Source organism: Henckelia pumila, chromosome 4 (assembly GCF_033568475.1).
Source record: "Henckelia pumila isolate YLH828 chromosome 4, ASM3356847v2, whole genome shotgun sequence".
Lineage (NCBI taxonomy): Eukaryota > Viridiplantae > Streptophyta > Magnoliopsida > Lamiales > Gesneriaceae > Henckelia > Henckelia pumila.
The window spans coordinates 164,118,173-164,131,352 of record NC_133123.1 but is presented as its reverse complement, the minus strand read 5'-3'; positions in this window follow the sequence as shown (position 1 = coordinate 164,131,352).

The following is a 13,180-nucleotide window of genomic DNA, read 5'->3' as shown; positions in this document are numbered from 1 at the left end:
TGACTGAAACCTCTTCAGCAAGGTTTCCATCGGCATCGTTGTAGCATCCAACTGATCAACCTCAGTACTAGCTTGCTCAGTCGCAGGAGTAACTGGCGGTGGGTTACTATTAATAACTCGTCGAGGACCCATATGATAATCAAAGGTTATGACACAAGATATCTCAAACGCTGCAATCGGTGCCCTTGCAACCTCTCAGAATTCCGGATACAGGTGAAATACAGTTCATATCTCAAATAATTCATGCTTTAAAATTCAATCACAAAATCATGTAATTCAAATAATTCTCAATTAATAATGCATGCTCGCATGATATTTAAATAAATCAATTTAAATAACTCAATCACATGCGAGAGATCAATTCATGCGGACTCGATCTACCCTGCTCACTTCTAAATTCAGTCCAAAAATCTTATCGCTCTGATACTACTTAATGTGCGACCTCGATTCTAATCGACAATTAACGAATAATCAATAATTAAACATCATTAATCAAAAGCCAAAAGAATAGAATTTTTTTTTAGCAATAAATGCACGGATCCCGTGCACCCTCCGTGCACGGGTCCGGGCATGAACAAAAAGGGGACACGGACCCCGGGCCACATCCGGAAGGGGGTCCGTGCATCCAAAATACACTAAAAGTCCAACTCTCTGCCGGCTTACACGGACCCTTACACAAAAAGGGCACGGGGTCCGTGCATGCACAAAAAAACAATGATTTGGAAATGCGAGAGGGCACGGACCCTTACACATAAGGGGCACTATGAGACCTCGGTTCTAAACATCTAATAAAGGAGTAAACTAACTAACAAGCAAGGAAAGGCCAAGACATTTTTTTTTCTAACAGGGCCCGCGCGGCCGCGCCTCATCAGGCGCGGCCGCGCATGGCGCCCTGGGTCATGTGCAGCCGCTCCCTTCCGAGGCGCGGGCGCGCATGACGCTGTGCTCGGGAAGGGGCGCAGGTACACGGGCGCGTGCTAGGATGCACGGGCGCGCCTCCCTGGCTGCTCCGGTGCTAGAACTCACCAAAAACAAAAACATCAAGCCATACAATACTTCAAAACATAAACATGCATTACAAACTTGATTCCTCACTTTAAAACATGAGTTCTGGAGTTCAACAACCAAACCAAAGTCGGGAACAATAAAACGATGAAGTTCGATAGCTAGACATGTTCTAACATAACTAGATTGACATGTTGAAATCGACTTCTAAACCGAGTCTCACTTCTACATCTTTCCCTCGAAGCTAACCATGCCTCTTCTGACTTGTTCCTGACCCACCTATTTCCAAGTACACATACAAAACAAAGCAACAGCAGGATAACCGGTGAGAATGATAATCCCAGTAAAAATAACATATCAAGTAATACAACAATAAACATGCTTTCAAGACTATAATGTAATCAATAACAATGTAATGAAATGCATGTCTTTAAACCGGGATATCAAATCTGATAAACGAGGGATTGCTGCTGTGCTTTTGGGATCCCGAGGATGAGATCACGTAACGACTCACCGACTCTCCCAATCGAGGTGGTGCCACGTATCCCACTCCTCTAGACTCTACCCACTGAATCAACGTAGGCTCAAGATGAATGCATAATAGAACATAAAACATAGCCATATAATAAAAGCTCAAGCAAATCAACAAGACACAAGTTCCTCATGCTAGAACAAGTGTAGATGCAAGTATGTGCTTTTAAGGGAAACTCGAGAACCAACTGTCTCGAGTATGCTATCCCGCTATCGATGACTGCTTTTACCTTTCAAGGCAGTAGTTCCAACTTCTGGGAAGCTACAACAAAATATTGTATCAAAGTCTAACCAATCTAAACAACAACAAGGCTCAAGGTAATTCTCTATACCGTTCTTCGTCCAAATCTCTGAAACAAACAAATGTTGTTAATCCTGGGCTTGACAAACTCCAAACGAATCTGTTCAGATACAAATCAAATATCAATAACCATGATCAACTTACAAGCCAAGTTCAACAACTCAAAAACGGTTCAAAATCACAAAACTCAAACCGACGGCATAACGGCTAAAAACTGAAAAAACCGGAAATGCAGACAGCAGTTCATTACCGATATCAACTCAATTCAATGCTAATACAACAACAACAAGGAAATCCCAAAAAATCTCAAAACCCACATTTTCAAAAATGGTTTCCAAAAATCATAACAATTCTGAACGTCGCTCTATTTCAAAACCGACAGATAATAAACGATCAGAACTCCACCAAGAACAACATACTAGAATCTAAATCGATTCTAACAACCTCCGAAAAAAAAACATATCCGATCGGAGAAATACTTATGGTATAACGGAGCTCTCACTACAGTGATCACTAATCTTCCTTCAGAAATAATTTCCAACGGCTGGATCGAGCTCGGACTGAAATCTGGAAGCTTGGAGGCTCAATGGATCAACTTCAATGGAGGAGACGCTCCTGGGGAAGGAGGAGAAGACTTTGTCAACCCATTTCTAAGAGTAGATAATATATAAAATCCACAATTTGCGTTTTAGTCCCAGAAAAATACAATTTTTGCAAAAAGGACCCTGATCAAAGTCAAGTCGGCTCGTGAACTCTGTAATCTTCGATTAACTCAAATAAACTCATTTAAGATAAAAACGGGGCGTTTCAATTCTCCCCCACTAAGAAAAGATTTCTTCCTCGAAATCGACGAGAACCATAACTCATAAGATAGAATAAAGAACTACAGATAGTAAGAAGAACTCACGTCATCCGAATAACTCTGGAAAATGCTGTCTCATGTCAGACTCTGTCTCCCAAGTCACTTCCTCGACTCCGTGACGGCTCCACTGCACTTTCACCAACGGAATCAACTTGGTTCTGAGTTGCTTTTCTTTTCGGTCAAGGATCTGAATCGGTCGTTCAAAATAGCTCAGAGTCTCGTCTAACTCGGCTTCATCAGGCTGAAGGATATGAGAAGTATCTGGATGATACTTTCGCAGCATAGAGACGTGAAAAACGTCGTGAATACCAGATAGATACGGAGGAAGTGCAAGTCTGTAGGCAAGATCGCCTATCTTCTCGAGAATCTCATACAGATCGATGAATCTCGGAGATAACTTTCCTCTCTTACCGAATCCGACAGTGCCTCTGAAAGGAGAAATCTTAAGGAACACACGATCTCCCTGCTCGAAACTCAGAGGTCTACGTTTGACATTCGCATACTTCGCCTGTCTATCTTGAGCTGACTTCATTCTGGTCTGAATGATCTTAACCTGCTCTGCCATATCTCTAAGCATATCCGGTCCCAAATCTGGTGACTCGGACAAATCATCCCAAAACAGCGGAGATCGGCACTTCTTACCATACAAAGCCTCAAAAGGCGCCATACCGATACTCGCTTGGAAGCTGTTATTGTAAGAAAACTCGACAAGAGGCAAAGAATCCTGCCAACTAGTGCCAAAGTCTAGCACTACCACTCGAAGCATATACTCTAACGTCTGGATAGTCCGCTTTGACTGTCCATCGGTCTGAGGATGATAAGCTGTACTCAAATGCAATCGAGTACCAAGTGCCTCCTGAAGACTGTGCCAGAAGTGCGAAGTGAATCTAGGGTCTCTGTCTGAAACGATCGACTTCGACACCCCATGCAATCTCACAACATTGCTAACATACAACTCAGCCATCTGATCATGACGATACGTCATCCTGTACGGAATAAAACAAGCAGACTTCGTCAATCGGTCGATCACTACCCAAATAGCATTGCATCCTCTAACGGATCGTGGTATCTTCGTGACGAAATCCATGGAAATGTGATCCCATTTCCATTTAGGAACATATAGACTGTGCAACAGACCTCCTGGTCGCTTCCGCTCTGCTTTCACCTGCTGACAATTCAAACACAGAGATACAAAACCTTGCTACGTCGCTCTTCATTCTCTTCCACCAAAACTGAATCTTTAGATCGTTGTACATCTTACGACCTCCAGGATGAATACTAAACCGACTGCAATGAGCCTCTTGGAGAATACGCTGTCTCAACTCCGAAATATCAGGCACAACAATACGGTTATTCACAAACAAAACGCATCTCTAACCTAGAATTCAGAATGATGCCCAGATCTAACTTTATCTACTGAAACCTGAATGCTCGGCTCAGACTTCTGTGCTTCTCTGATCGCAACAAACAACTCCGGTTCGGCTCAAATAGCAAACACTCTGATAGTCTCCCTATCTATTTCAAACTCTAAACCAGAAGTGCAACAATCATAGATCAACTGAGAAACACTAATAGTAGAAAGAGATAAAGAACATAGCTTTCGGCTCAAGGCATCTGCAACTGCATTCGACTTTCTCGGATAATACTTGATTTCGCAGTCGAAATCCTTCAAAAGATCTAACCATCTTCTCTGCCTCATATTCAGCTCTGCCTGTGAAAACAAGTACTTAAGACTCTTATGATCAGAAAAGATCTCGAAAGACTTACCATACAGATAGTGATGCCAGATCTTTAGAGCAAAGACGATCACAGCTAGTTCAAGATCATGAACCGGATAACGAGTCTCGTGCTGTTTCAGTTGCCTCGATGCATACGCCACCACATGCTTATGTTTCATAAGGACACAACCCAAGCCTCGGTTAGAAGCATCACAATAGACTGTGAAACCTCCAGTACCCTTCGATATAGAAAGAATTGGAGCACTGGTCAGTCTCCTCTTCAGATCAACAAAGCTAGCCTCACAATCTGAAGTCCAAACAAAAGGCGCATTCTTCTGTGTCAGTTGGGTAATCGGCTTGGCAACAGATGAGAATCCCTCGATGAAATGACGGTAATAACCAGCTAAACCCATGAAGCTTCGGATCTCAGGTACTGATGTCGGTTTAGGCCAATTCATAACCGCTTCAATCTTGCTGGGATCGACAGAAATCCCATCACCTGAAATGATATGACCGAGAAATATGACTCGATCCAACCAGAATTCACACTTAGACAACTTGGCAAATAACTGCTCAACTCAAAAAATCTGCAGTACGGTCCTCAAGTGCTCTGTATGGTCAGTACGGTTCTTCGAGTAGACAAGAATATCATCGATAAAGATAATGACGAACTCATCTAAATAACGCTGAAAGATACGGTTCATCAAACCCATAAAAACCGCTGGAGCGTTAGGCAAACCGAATGACATGACTATAAACTCGAAATGACCATACCTCGTTCTGAATGCGGTCTTAGGAACATCTTCCTCTCGCACTCTCAGCTGATGATAGCCTGACCTCATATCAATTTTAGAATAGACAGAAGAACCCTGCAGCTGATCAAAAAGGTCATCTATTCTGGGTAAAGGATACTTGTTCTTGACTGTAGCTTGATTCAGTTGACAGTAGTCAATACAGAGTCGCATAGAACCATCCTTCTTCCAAACAAACAGAACAGGAGCACCCCAAGGCGATACACTAGGTCAGATGTATCCCTTGGCAATCAAATCCTCAAGCTGCTCCTTCAACTCTCTCAGTTCAATAGGTGCCATACGATAAGGAGGTTTGGAAATAGGTTGAGTACCTGGCACCAAATCAATGCTGAATTCGATCTCTTGAATAGGTGGCAATCCAAGAACATCTTCCGGAAACACATCAGCAAAATCTCTAACCACTGGTAAATCTACCAAAGCTGGGCTAGATTTCAGTACATCAACCGCATAAACCAAAAATCCTTCTGCACCTCTCTGTAACAAACGAGTCATAGATAACACTGAAATCAAAGGAATTCTAGAACAAGAACCCTTACCAAAGAATTTCCACTCGTCTGCCATTTCAGGTCTGAAACTAACAACCTTCAGAAAACAATCAACTGTTGCCCTGTACTTGGTCAAAGCATCTATACCGACAATACAATCAAAATCTGACAGTCCAAGCACAATACAGTCGAATTCTAACAAATTCCCCTCAAAACAAAGTTCACAGTTCCTGACTAGTCTGACAGAAACAATTCCTCCACCCAACGGTGAAGTAACAGCTACTATAGTAGGCAACAACTCAGTAGGCAAGGCATGCAATAACACAAATTTCTCAGAGATAAAGGAATGGGAAGCACCAATATCTATCAAAACATGAGCAGAATAACCAAAAATCAAATAGTTACCTGCTATAACATCGTCAGGTGCTGCCTGAGCCTGATCCTCTGTCAAAGCAAAGACTCGTGTCTGCTGTTTCGGAGGCTGGTTTGCACTAGTATTACCTCCCTGTCTGTTCTGCTGCTGCTGAGGTTGGAAAGAGTGAACTGCAAAATACTGCCTCTCAGGCTGAGCTGCAGGTCTAGTCGAACTCCCACTTTGAGCTCTATCTCTGTTACACTGAGGGCACACCTTAGAGAAGTGTCCCGGTTGCTGACAGGTGTTGTAGTTACCAAAGACTCCCACACGCTGATCTGGTGAGTGTCTTCCTCCACACTTGCTGCAGTACAAGGATGATGATCCAGAACTCTGCCCTGAACCAAACTTTTGGGAACCACTGGAACTAGACGAACTATTCCCCTGCCTTTTGAACTATTTACCTCTTGCCTTGTAATGATCCTTTCTGTTTCCCCCACTGCTACCACCTTCATACCTCTGCTGCTGGTTCTGATGCTGAGGTGGTTGATTCTGATACTGAGATGGTTGGTTCTTATACTGCCTCTGCTGCTGAGGTGCCACCAGATTACCTCTTTGCCTCCACAAGCCTGTTTCTGCTCCCTTTGCATGAATCATGGCATCCGCAAAGTTGTTAGGCCTGTTGGTGTTCACCAACGAGAAGACATCGGGGTTCAAACCATTGATAAACTGATCGGCCTTTGCTTCCTCATCTCCGGCAATTAGCGGTTCGAAACGCAACAGACTATCAAACTTGGCTGCGTACTCTTCAATGTTCAGATTCCCTTGCCTCAGATTGGCAAACTCTGCTCCCTTATCTTTGCGATACGAGATAGGGAAAAATCGCTTATAAAACTCAGATTTAAAAAGAGACCAAGTAACTTCCGTACCTCTACTCTCCATTGCTTTCTTCGTCATGATCCACCAGCTCTTAGCAACCCCACGTAGCTGATGAATGACTAACCTGATTCTGCGGTCATCTGTGTAATCAATGGAATCGAACAGCTGATCGATATCATCCAACCAACTCTCACAGTCAACTGGATTTTCTGAACCCATCAGCGGATTGAATGACTGAAACCTCTTCAGCAAGGTTTCCATCGGTGTCGCTGAAGCATCCAACTGATCAACTTCAGTGCTAGCTTGCTCAGTCGCAGGGATAACTGACGGTGTGTTTCTGTTAATCGCTCGATGAGGACCCATCTGATAATCAAAGGTTAGGACACGAGATACTCAATCGCTATGATTCAGTGCCCTTACAACCGCTTGGAATACCGGGTACCAGTCGATAACAGAAGCAGTTATATCTCAAGTAGTTCATGCTTTATAAATTAAATCACAAAATCATGTAATTCAATTAATTCTCAAATAATAAAGCATGCTCGCATGTTATTAAATACATAATCGAATAACTCATACACATGCGAGGAGCCAATACATGCAGACTCGAACTACCCCGCTCACTCTAGTTCAACCAAGAATCCTAACTCTCTGATACCTCTTAATGTGAGACCTCGGTTCTAAATATCTAATAAAGGAGTAAACTAACTAACAAGCAAGGAAAGTCCAAGACATTTTTATTTTTTTTTTCTAACAGGGTCCGCGCGGCCGCGACTCATCAGGCGCGGCCGTGCACGGCGCCCTTCCGAGGCACGGGCACGCATGACGCCCTACCCGGGAAGGGGCGCAGGCGCGCGGGCGCGCCTCCCTGGCTGCTCCGATGCTAGAACTCACCAAAAACAAAAACATCAAGCCATACAATACTTCAAAACATAAACATGCGTTACAAACTTGATTCCTCACTTTAAAACATGAGTTCTGAAGTTCAACAACCAAACCAAAGTCGGGAACATGAAACAACAATAAAACGATGAAGTTCGATAGCAAGACATGTTTTAACATAACTAGATTGACATGTTGAAATCGACTTCTAAATCGAGTCTCACTTCTACATCTTTCCCGCGAAGCTAACCATGCCTCTTCTGACTTGTTCCTGAACCACCTGTTGCCAAGTACACATACAAAAAAAAGCAACAGCCGGATAACCGGTGAGAATGATAATCCCAGTAAAAACAACATATCAAGTAATACAACAATAAACATGCTTTCAAGACAACAACGTAATCAATAACAATGTAATGAAATGCATGTCTTTAAACCGGGATATCAAATCTGATAAATGAGGGATTGCTGCTGTGCTTTTGGGATCCCGAGGATGAGATCACGTAACGACTCACCGACTCTCCCAATCGAGGTGGTGCCACGCATCCCACTCCTCTAGACTTTGAGCAATTATAATGAGTATGCTAGCACTAGGCGAAACGACTACGACCTAGGCCACTCAATTATAGTTCCCAAACGTCTAAACAAAAAGGGCGGTTCTGCCCGCTGAATCAACGTAGGCTCAAGATGAATGCATAACAGAACATAAAACATAGCCATATAATAAAAGCTCAGGAAAATCAACAAGACACAAGTTTCTCATGCTAGTACAAGTGTAGATGCAAGTATGTGCTTTTAAGGGAAACTCGAGAACCAACTGTCCCGAGTATGCTATCCCACTATCGATGACTGTTTTTACCTTTCAAGGCCGTAGTTCCAACTTCTGGGAAGCTACAACAAAAGATTGTATCAAAGTCTAACCAATCTAAACAACAACAAGGCTCAAGGTAATTCTCTATACCGTTCTTCGTCCAAATCTCTGAAACGAACAAATGCTGTTAACACTGGGTTTGACAAACTCCAAACGAATCTGTTCAGATACAAATCAAAGATCAATAACCATGATCAACTTACAAGCCAAGTTCAACAACTCAAAAATAGTTCAAAATCACAAAACTCAAACCGACTGCATAACGGCTAAAAACTGAACAAACCGGAAATGCAGACAACAGTTCATTACCGATATCAAGTCAATTCAATGCTAATACAACAACAACAACAACAAGGCAATCCCAACAAATCTAAAAACCCACATTTTCGAAAATGGTTTCCAAAAATCATAACAATTCCGAACGTCGCACTATTTCAAAACCGACAGATAATAAACGATCGAAACTCCGCCAAGAACAACATACTAGAATCTAAATCGATTCTAACAACCTCCAAAAAACAAAACATATCCGATCGGAGAAATACTTACGGTATAACGGAGCTCTCACTGCAGTGATCACTAATCTGCCTTCAGAAATAATTTCCAACGGCTGGATCGAGCTCGGACTGAAATCTGGAAGCTTGGAGGCTCAATGGATCGGCTTCAATGGAGGAGACGCTCTTGGGAAAGGAGGAGAAGACTTTGTCAACCCATTTCTAAGAGTAGATAATATATAAAATCCACAATTTGCATTTTAGTCCCTAAAAAATCCAATTTTTGCAAAAAGGACCCTGATCAAAATCAAGTCGGCTCGTGAACTCTGTAATCTCCGATTAACTCAAATAAACTCATTTAAGAGAAAAACGGGCCGTTACAGGCACGGGGTCCGTGCTCTGCTACACCAGAAAACTTTAAGGAATTTGACAGTAGAACATGCATTCCAATCCCAATTCAAATCTAATAATTTAACTTACAACATGCATAAATCCAATACAAGGTAGTTCTAAAGTTATTCAATCTCAAACTAATAGAACATGCTTCAGTCTAGCTTATTCAATGCAATACAACACAATACAAGTTTGAATACAATCTATGTTCGATTATATATTCGACTTCTACAACAACAAGGCCTCACTCTATCAACTCGATCACCTAGCCATGCGATCTCTGACTCGGCCCTGCCCCACCTGTCGCCAAGCACACATACAAAGACAAGACAACAGCCGGATAATCCGGTGAGAATACAATTCCAAGTAAAAGAGACAAACATGCATATCAAATAATATATCAAAACATGATATCAAATCAAATTCCACATATTCCTCAAGTAATTCATTCAATTGCGGAATTAAAATGATATGCATGACTTTAAAACTTCTGGATTATCAGAATCAGATAATCAATGGAATTCTTCTTTCTTTCTTCGGTTTGGGATCCCGAGGTTAAAATATCCAACGATCACACCGAACTCCCCTTTCGAGGTGGACGAGGTATGTTTTAATCCTCTAGACTCTAGGGCATTATAGTGAGTTAATCGACACTTGTAGTAAATCGGCTACCAAGGCCACTCAGCTATAATCCCCAGATAGTCTAATTCAAAATGAATAATCAATCGTCTCAATATGAATGCATATGTAATCTCATGCATTCAAATATAAATTCAATCATAAATTCATATAAGCATATAAACATGCAAGTATGTGATTTCTTCTAGGACACTCGAATGAATCCGGATTCGAGTTAATCGTCCTATTTCATTTCAAAGTAATCTTATACATATTTCAAACGTTGATGCTCCAAACCTGGAAACAACAACGATCCCTCAAATAAGATTCAATCAAACTGCCTCAATCGATAATAAGAAATCGATACTATACCGGCTACAATCTTCAAAGAGATGCACTCCTGCAAATCTCGCAACTCAACCGCCTTCGAACGAATCTGTACAGAGGTAATAAAGGCTCGAGATTACATACAACTCAAACAATCAAACAATTCAAACCGATTGACAAACCAAAACTCAAACCGGCGGCATAACGGCTGTATTCTGATCAAATCGGAAATGCAGACAGCATAATATCAATCCAAACAACTCATATCAATCAACATTCAACCATAACAATCCAATTCCAACAAATCACAAAACTCACTTTTTCGAAAATCACTTCAGAAATCATAACAATTCCGAACGACGCTCTATTTCGAAATCGACAGAGAATAAACGATCAGAACTCTGCCAAGATCAACATACTAAAAACTCAATCGATTCTAACGACATCCGAAAATAGAAGTCTAGATGATCGAAGAAAAACTTACTATAGAACGAAGCTCTCGCAGCCGTGATCGCTAATCTGCCTTCAGAAATGAATTCTAACGGATGGATCGACCGGAAAGTGAAATCAAAAAGCTTGAAGTTCACGTTTTTCTCATCAATGGAGTCTAGGCGTGTAAGGGGAGGAAGAAGAAGACTAAGTCTCACAAGAAAAGTAAAGTAATATATATTAAAACTCAAATTTACACTTTAGTCCCTGAAATTTCCAAAATTTGAAAAATAGACCCTGATCAAAATCAAATCGGCTCTTGAACTCTGGAATCTTCGATTATCTCAAATAAAGTCAATTAAGATAAATTTGGGGCGTTACATCAATTTTCCAACTGATGATATCTGATCTACGATTAGAGCTGATTTCAATTTGGAGAATCAACGGCATTCCAAGAATCTCATCCGGAACAACATTATCAAACTTCACAATCTCTGGTATATCAACCAATTCGAGCGAAAGATTTCCTTTCATTTATCAGTTCTAATTGAATTTTGATTATTATCTAAAATCAATTCCTCGATTGACCTGTACTCAGTTGAACATCTATACAGGCAGTATAATCAAATTCTGATAATTGAATTTTTGACCATTGCTGCTTCAAAACATCTTATACTTCATTTGGAATGGTGGAGATTAGATTTGGATCTCTCAATCATTAAAAATGAATTTTTGACCATTGCTGCTCCGTAATTCATTCTTGTGGCTCTACTCTTGTTCCAAATTCTTGTTTTCTTCAATTTTTTCATTCAAATAAAACCCGGAGAGTGAAATGCACATGCATGAGATTAATTATTAATAAAACATATAAAAACACACATCAAACTATATGAATGCATTCCAAGTACGCATGAAAATAACACAAAATAATGCACACAAAATGTGCTTATCAACACCCCCATACTTAAACCTTGCTCGCCCTCGAACAAGATATATGACAAACAACCATAAAACATAAACAAAAGTAGGAACGATGCATGGTAAGTGTCAGCCTCAGAGAAGTTATATTGTCGACTAAAAAACACGAATGCTCTCAACAGTTCATAATACCCTTTTGGTTTAGCGTGAACGTGCTGGAACACGTTTTCAGATCATAGATCTGATACCCGGTGCAGCGGATGTTTAAAAATTTTATATGGAACGATTCCATATCATGGATATCAAATCCTAACGATTAAATTATGCAAGTAAAATAATAATAACAATTAATATTTTACCTCTTCAAGCTATGGCTTGATTATGGACTCCAACAGATTAAATCTGCTCTTGTTGTAAATCCCAGGAACTGATGACTTGCTCGATCAATCTCCGCAATTAGGTCCACGAACAGAAAACTAAAACCCTCTGATTGATTGCACTAGAAATCAATCGGATGTTTATCGAAGAGATTAAACAGATTTGATCTGTCAATTCAGAATGTAATTTTTCATAAAAATCACAGATTGAATTCTCTCAAAAAGGAAGAGGAGAATTCGAAATTCCCCTTAGAAAATATAATGAAATTTTCGAAAATTGGAAGATGGAATCCATATTGTTTTCGAAAATCACACACACATATATATCTATATAATTTCTAGACTAGATTAAGTTATAAGTCTATTAGGACACTAACTCCTTAGGGCCCATGATCCATAACTTAAGCCCAACAAGCCAAGCCTGTTATTATAGAAATTAATATTAAATTCATCATGACTCCGATTGATAAACTGATTTTACCAATGTGCACAGAAACCATTTCTGCACCTTTCAAAGTCAAGATAATTTTTCTGAATCCGAATTCAGTGATTTCCAAAAATTCCCATCCCTATGTCAATTTAGAAAATTTCACTCCCTTTAGTTTTGAATTCCAACTTTTCTTTCATTAAATCTAACTCTTTAAATTTAACTATCTCAACGGGGATTAGTAATCCATTACTTGTGTGACCCTCAATGGTTCAGAGATACAGCTAGCCGTGGGCTCACAACTCCTTGTGACTTGGAACAACAATTTTCAACTTACCCATCGAATCATGGTAAGAGCGCCTAACAACATCGCCCTATGATTCCCTAGGTATCACTGATAGTGCCTGCAAGAACCAGTAGGTTTTGGTTAGCATACAGTACGGTCCCTTCATCCATATATCCCGATCGAATCAACAACCATTGGTACATCGAGAGTCGT